This window comes from Chelonia mydas, chromosome 5 (genome assembly GCF_015237465.2).
Source record: "Chelonia mydas isolate rCheMyd1 chromosome 5, rCheMyd1.pri.v2, whole genome shotgun sequence".
NCBI lineage: Eukaryota > Metazoa > Chordata > Testudines > Cheloniidae > Chelonia > Chelonia mydas.
This window is the reverse complement of record NC_051245.2, coordinates 34,904,064-34,912,320: the sequence shown is the minus strand read 5'-3', so window position 1 is coordinate 34,912,320 and position 8,257 is coordinate 34,904,064. Positions and strand designations below refer to the sequence as shown.

Genomic DNA, 8,257 nt, shown 5'->3' with positions numbered 1-8,257 from the left:
TTTTGTCAGACAAAAGATGTTTCTTCATCTGTCTCTCTGAGGTGTAAATTAAGCATTGTACATTAACACAGAGTATTCCCATTTATATTTGAAGTCAACACAGAGATGTGAAATCAACAGAGAAGTAGCAAACAGGAAAAATAAGCCCTGAATGGTTATCCTAACTCTGATGTTACCCCAAAATCTCTGTTATAGAATAATAAGGTGACATAAATAACAGGTTCAACTCCTACCAGCATCTATCAACTGGGAGAGTTAGAAATCTGTGTGCCTCCTGCCTGTGTTGCATTGAAATAAAGGATAGAGAGAATATAACCTTAAACAGAAAGGTTTATTAAGGGAATGTTACAACTGGGGGAAGATTCACTAAAGGGATCATTTACAAATACCCAAGAATAGATTCCAGTAAGGGGCACAAACTGTCCCTGGGTTAAATTATGAAGTGCTTGAAAAACAATTACTGTCTCTCTTCTACTGCAGATGGAGGTCACCGGCAACTGATAATCCATCTCAGAATCTCAGGAACATCGGAGGATCTGGCTCTCTACCACCGAAGCAGGAGATCAACAGATCTGGACTTCACTGGATCCTTTGGTGGAACACAGGAATCAGGTAAGTATCAAAGTCCTTGGCAGGTGTTAGTAGCCAAAGTCTTGATCCAATGTTAGTAGCCGAAGTCTTGATCCGATGACGGCGCAAAGAAACTGAACGTGGCTGCCTTATATGCTCTCTATGGTGCGAATTCCTGAGGCACACTCTGGCAGACACTTCCCCCAACTGGTTCCAACCAGCTCTCAGTCCCTCAAGTTCTGGCGGGAAACAGAGTTTTGGCAGGAAAATGTCATGAAAGGGTACCAAGATGGAGTTCAAACCCTTGCTACCACATGCGCCATTTTGATTTGCAGCAACATTAATTATAATACATAACAAAGATATAACCATACATGAATAACAGCTTACACTGACTACAGACAATGAACTTTGGGGTTATGAGTAGTCAGCAAAGAACACACCCTTTTATCCTACATCTAGAAAGTAAACAGACAGCATGTTTACTTTCATGAAAACGGGATCACAACCAGCCTTGGTTGAAACACTGCAGAGGGCACTGATGGATGAGAGAAACTTCTTTAGACAGGAGGTTAGCCTGTTAAGTTTAGTCTCTAAAAACCATGTGATGATTTTGTTTTATATGGAACCTTTTGTTTCCATTATCCTTATCATTTGAATCTTGAATCTTTGGTAATAAATGTATGCTTGTCTTCACTATAAATATATCTAAGTGCTATGATCTGGTGCTGATCCTGAGTTGAACTATACGTGGATAATGGGCTGCAATCCATTGCCACGTTCACTACACACCTTCTCAACTTCTTCAACAAATGAGTCTTGGCTCCTATAAGTCTCTTTTACTACCCAGCTCTGACTCATTCCCTGAGCACTCTACATCCTGGGCACAGAATAAGGGAGGGGTGCTATGGAAGAATAGGATGTGATCATGTAATTAAATACTGTATCTTAATACATATACACAAGGTGGCTGAATTAAGGATGCACAGGCAATCTTAATTCTGGCATTCCCTAACTTTTGAGAGACAGACTTTGCAACCTGAATAATTTTAATGTAGTTTTTTGGGGTGTAAAATATATGTGTAGGTTGAAATTTTCAAAACAATCTAACTGATTTAGATACATATCTTCAATTGAAACTAATGAGTGAAATCCTGGCCCCACTGAAGTCAATAACTAAACTCCTACTGATTTTGTGAGTGCCAGGATTTTACGCAATGTCCCTGAACTGCTTTGAAAAACTCAGTCAGATTACATGGCTTTTTCCCTAGAGATCACTAGTAAGCCAGGATGAAAGTTGGGATCACTTAGAATCATGGAATCATAGAATCATAGAATATCAGGGTTGGAAGGGACCTCAGGAGGTCATCTAGTCCAACCCCCTGCTCAAAGCAGGACCAATCCCCAACTAAATCATCCCAGCCAGCGCTTTGTCAAGCCTGACCTTAAAAACCTCTAAGGAAGGAGATTCCACCACCTCCCTAGGTAACGCATTCCAGTGCTTCACCACCCTCCTAGTGAAAAGATTTTTCCTAATATCCAACCTAAACTACCCCCACTGCAACTTTAGACCATTATTCCTTGTTCTGTCATCTGGTACCACTGAGAACAGTCTAGATCCATCCTCTTTGGAACCCCCTTTCAGGTATTTGAAAGCACTTATCAAATCCCCCCTCATTCTTCTCTTCTGCAGACTAAATAATCCCAGTTCCCTCAGCCTCTCCTCATAAGTTGTGTGCTCCAGCCCCAAAATCATTTTTGTTGCCCTCTGCTGGACTCTTTCCAATTTTTACACATCCTTCTTGTAGTGTGGGGCCCAAAACTGGACACAGTACTCCAGATGTGGCCTCACCAATGCTGAATAGAGGGGAATGATCACGTCCCTCGATCTGCTGGCAATGCTCCTACGTATACAGCCCAAAATATTGTTAGCCTTCTTGGCAACAAGGGCACACTGTTGACTCATATCCAGCTTCTCATCCACTGTAACCCCTAGGTCCTTTTCTGCAGAACTGCTGCCTAGCCACTCAATCCCTAGTCTGTAGCAGTGCATGGGATTCTTCCATCCTAAGTGCAGGACTCTGCACTTGTCCTTGTTGAACCTCATCAGATTTCTTTTGGCCCAATCCTCTAATTTGTCTAGGTCCCTCTGTATCCTATCCCTACCCTCCAGTGTATCTACCACTCCTCCCAGTTTAGCGTCATCTGCAAACTTGCTGAGGGTGCAATCCACGCCATCCTCCAGATCATTAATGAAGATATTAAATAAAACAGGCCCCAGGACCGACCCTTGGGGCACTCCGCTTGATACCAGCTGCCAACTAGACATGGAGCCATTGATCACTTTGCTGGGTGTTGACTAAAGTGGTCTTACCTGTCCATATTTATTTTTGGTTTTGTTTTAAATATTTTATGTTTTTCTTATCATTGTGATTATTTTATTTCAGTAGCACATATACGCTTCAACTGAGATCAGGGCCCCATTGTGCCAGACACTGAACAAACACTTAGTGGGAGAGGGTCTCTGTCTAGAATTTTTACAATTTAAATAGACACAATAGACAAAGGGTGAAAGAAAGGAAATATTATTACCCCTCTTGACAGGTGAGGAAACTGAGGCATGGAGAGATTAAGTGACTTGCCTACAGTCAGACAGGAAGTTTGTCATACAACCAAGAATTGCACGCAGTTCTCATCCATACCCATCTAGTCCTTTAACCGCAAGATTATCCTTTTATTGCTTTCGTTCTCTTCAGACATGGTACATTTTGGGATGGGTTGTTTTTTGTTTTTGTTTTTGTTTCCAGAAATACAATTAGAAGCTCAGACTGATTTAATATTGACTTATAAAATCACATTGGAAATATGGTCCTATAAAAAAAATTCTCATGCACTATGTGTTTTACCTTTTTACATCAAATGTGCAGCGCCATTACACATGATGTGAAATGCTCAGCTGTAAGCCTGATGCTCTGTAGAAAGCCAGCCAACCCTGAGACAGTGTTCTTATTAGCTTGATTGCTTAGAAGCTTAGGTAGAGATGGCTCTTCTTATTAGCTTGATTGCTTAGAAGCTTAGGTAGAGATGACTCAACGTTTTCCCACCACCACCAACTAGTTGAACTTGACAGCACTAAAACAATTATGTTAGAAATAGCCATTAGCAAAGAAGTACCAGTTTAGTTTGAAAAAGTCAATTGTAAGAAGTCAAGCTTATAAAATAGCTTTTAACCCATATACCTGAAAAAATGCCAGCTAATATTTTCCCTTTATTATAAAAAAAAAAAAAGTTGACATTAAAAGCTGTAATATACACTCCTAGGCCAGGATGTACATATTCTGATTTGTGTTTCTTACACGATGGCTGTAGCATAGGAGCTGTGGATTCTACTGACGTTAAGCACTAAAACCAGAGACCAGCCAATCGTATCTCAAATATAGTACAGCTTTATTTATAAAGGGGATTGAACTATCTTCAATAAATTCAGGTTTTAATAAACTGCCTCCTTAGTTTCCTTTGCTCCCTGCGGGCCAAGCCGCTGATTATTTATTTATTTATTTATTTTAAAATCTCATGATTTTTAAGATACTCTAATGGCATATTTTGGAAACTGACTCGTGATTTTTGAATGCGTAATAATGCTGCCATTTGACGCATATAAGTGAGAAACAAAAAATAGAAAACGAATTTTGCTGCTTCCCCCAATCAACACCCTGAGAAGCGACAATACTGAATTTGTGCCACCATGTGGTGATTCAAAAGGCTATAAATTAGCAGCATGCTTGAGCCCACTTTCTTGATTCCAAGATGGCATTTGCTAACAGATACTCTGGCCCATATCCTGTGAGTGGGACCTTGACATAAAGATTAACCTCTTACCAACAATCCTATGAATCACCCCCTTATTATAGGAGGAAACCAATTCTGTGATGTGCACCTTGCACTGGGTTTCTCCTCTCTTTCCCATGCAGTTTCACACTACAGCTTTCAGTAAATGATTAGGGTACTCTTCTAAGTTAACCCTTTAGTGAGCCTTACCTTTAGCTCTTTCACTGTTAGTGGCAGATTGCTATGTCACCATTTTAGAACTGTCTTTGTTTCTCTACAAGGGCTAGATCCTCAGCTGGTGTAAATTGTCATAGCTCTGTTGACTTCATTGGAGCTATAACATTAAGAGCAGCTGAGGATCTGCCCTTAAGGACATAGATTTAAATGAATATCTACATATGAATATCCTACAAAACATTCATACTTTTAATAGAACACTCATGTGCCTATATGTGTGTATATATAATGTGTAGGCATCTATATGTGTATAATGCATTATTTAAAAGTGCAATGTATGATGTGTGAATATGGGAATCAGGATTCGGATTTTGTGTGTGCTGTTTGTATATTGCTGTGCTTCTGAGATTTATAGCACAAAAGTTTAGGCAACCAAGAGTCTGTAATTTACAGATATAAACTAAATATTTCATAAGATTGGTGCATTAGCTAATTTTTATGACATGTCATTTCAGTAAGGACATTGCTTTATTTCATGGAAGGTTTTCCCATAGATAATAGTTGTTAGCTGGCTGAGTTGGAATCTGACAGGATTAAGGAAATCTAAACTGAAAGCTGGTTTTGTGCAAGGAAGCATAATGTGACTGTTGTTACAAGAGGCAATGCGGGATGTTTGTGCATAAATGCATGACAGGAGGGTTTGCTTGTAGCTGTATCCATAAGTGCAGCTTAGCAGAGCTCAGAGCTCATGTCTCACAGGGCAAGCATCATGTGATTTTTTTGTAATGTCCTGTTTGGCTAAATATGGTTATGCTTTTACTTTCCATAGTTTTCAGGTACTGATTGTTTTTAAGTCTGGACAGAATGACAAGGGCCAATACTGCAGATCAGCTCCTCAAAAAGAAATCAATGTAGATCATTATATATGAGTGAGTGACATGTAAAGAAATTCAAATGCACGGTGCCCTGCAGTTAGCAGTGACTGACCTAGATAGAGTGATGTGTCCCATCAAAACCACAGCGGCTCTGATATTCAAAATTTGAATCTAAAACCTGTTGGTTTTACTTTGTCTGAGCAAGCTGAGCACAGCAATTTTTTCTAACTGAACAGGTGCATTAAAGAAACAACAGTTTCAACTGAAATACTGTGAGGCCAGCTCTTCATTCTGAGACACTAGTGCAGCTCCTGCTGAAGTCAACAGATGCACTGTGTGACTCCTGGAGGGTAGAATGTATCCATTAATAACCATAACGTGTGCTCTTAGAGGTTTTGCAATAAGGGGAAATTCATCATAGAAACCAAATTTAAATTAGTTTCATGTTAGAAAAGGCTTCACCATCTGTACTAGTGTAAAAATATGGGCTGATTCTCCACTCACCCTGGTTTTACACTAACAACTCCACTGAATCAATTATTTCATATATGCCAGCATATGTTAGCACAGAGTCGGGCTCAGTATTTCACAGAATCATAGAACTGGAAGGGACCTCGAGAGGTCATCTAATGCAGTCCCCTGCACTCAAGGCAGGACTAAGTATTATCTAGACCATCCCTGACAGGTGTTTGTCCAACCTGCTCTTAAAAATCCCCAATGATGGAGATTCCACCACCTCCCTTGGCAATATATTCCAGTGCTTAACCACTCTGACAGTTAGGAAGTTTTTTCTAATGTCCAACCTAAATGGCCCTTGCTACAATTTAAGCCCATTGCTTCTTGTCCTATCCTCAGAGGTTAAGAAGAACAATTTTTCTCCCTCCTCCTTGTAACAACCTTTTATGTACTTGAAAACTGTTATCATGTCCCCTCTCAGTCTTCTCTTCTCCAGACTAAACAAACCCAATTTTTTTCAATCTTCCCTCATAGGTCATGTTTTTTAGACCTTTAGCCATTTTTGTTGCTCTTCACTGGACTTTCTTCAATTTGTCCACATCTTTCCTGAAATGTGGGGCCCAGAACTGGACACAATATTCCAGCTGAGGCCTAATCAGCGCAGAGTAGAGCGGAAGAATTACTTCTCGTGTCTTGCTTACAATACTCCTGCTAATACATCCCAGAATGATGTTTGCCTTTTTTGCAACAGCCTTACACTGTTGATTCATATTTAGCTTGTGATCCACTATGACCCCAGATCCCTTTCTGCTGTACTCCTTCCTAGGCAGTCATTTTCCATTTTGTATGTGTGCAAATGATTGTTCCTTCCTAAGTAGAATACTTTGCATTTGTCCTTATTGAATTCCATCCTGTTTACTTCAGACCATTTCTCCAGGTTGTCCAGATCATTTTGAATATTAATCCTACCTTCCAAAGCACTTGCAACCCCTCCCAGCTTGGTATCGTCTGCAAATGTTATAAATGTACTCTCTATGCCATTATCTAAATCATTGATGAAGATAATGAACAGAACCGGACCCAGAACCGATCCCTGCGGGACCCCACTCGTTATGCCCTTCCAGCATGACTGTGAACCACTGATAACTACTCTCTGGGAACAATTTTCCAACCAGTTATGCACCCACCTTATAGTAGCTCCATCTAGGTTGTATTTCCCTAGTTTGTTTATGAGAAGGTCATGCAAGACAGTATCAAAAGCCTTACTAAAGTCAAGCTATACCACATCTACCACTTCTCCCTTATCCACAAGTCTTGTTACCCTGTCAAAGAAATCTATCAGGTTGGTCTGACACAGTTTTTCTTGACAAATCCATGCTGACGATTATTTATCACCTTATTATCTTCTAGGTATTTGCAAATTGATTGCTTAATTATTTGCTTCATTATCTTTCCGGGTACAGAAGTTAAGCTGACTGATCTGTAATTCCCTGGGTTGTCCTTATTTCTCTTTTTATAGATGGGCCCTATATTTGCCCTTTTCCAGTCTTCTGGAATGTCTCCCATCTTCCATGACTTTTCAAAGATAATTGCTAATGGCTCAGATATCTCCTCAGTCAGCTTGAGTATTCTAGGATGCATTTCATCAGGCCCTGGTGATTTAAAGACATCTAACTTGTCTAAGTAATTTTTGACTTATTCTTTCCCTATTTTAGACTCTGATCCTACCTCATTTTCACTGGCATTCACTATTTTAGATGTCCCATTGTCACCAACCTTCTTGGTGAAAACCGAAACAAAGAAGTCATTAAGCACCTCTGCCATTTCCACATTTTCTGTTATTGTCTTTCCCCCCTCATTGAGTAACTGGCCTACTCTGTCCTTGGTCTTCCTCTTGCTTCTAATGTGTTTGTAGAATGTTTTCTTGTTGTGCCTTGGCTTTTCTAATTTTATCCTTACATACTTGTGTTGTTTGTTTATATTCATCCTTTGTAGTTTGACCGAGTTTCCAGTTTTTGTAGGACTCTTTTTTTGAATTTTAGATCATTGAAGATCTCCTGGTTAAGCCAGGATGGTCTCTTGCCATACATCCTATCTTTCCTATGCAGTGGGATAGTTTGCTTTTGTGCCCTTAATAATGTCTCTTTGAAAAACTGCCAACTGTCTTCAGTTGTTTTTCCCCTTAGAATTCCTTCCCATGGGATTTTACCTACAATTCCCTGAGTTTGCTAAAGTCTGCCTTCTTGAAATCTATAATAGCCTTGTGACCCCCCCCCTTTTGGGTCGGGTCCACCAGTTTGAGAAAAGCTGAGTTTTAAAAGCTTTATGTTTATATTTTACTGTTTTTAAAT

General features: G+C 39.8%; 1 long non-coding RNA gene across 1 annotated transcript in view; it reads left to right on the top strand.

Annotated features, from left to right (window-relative positions):
- The first annotated feature begins 379 nt into the window (after nucleotides 1-379).
- Nucleotides 380-8,257, top strand: part of LOC122465849 — a 49,136-nt gene continuing 41,258 nt past the window's right edge. Inside the window, exon 1 of the long non-coding RNA XR_006290951.1 lies at nucleotides 380-612. This is a non-coding gene — a long non-coding RNA (uncharacterized LOC122465849). The remainder of the gene's footprint in view (nucleotides 613-8,257) is intronic.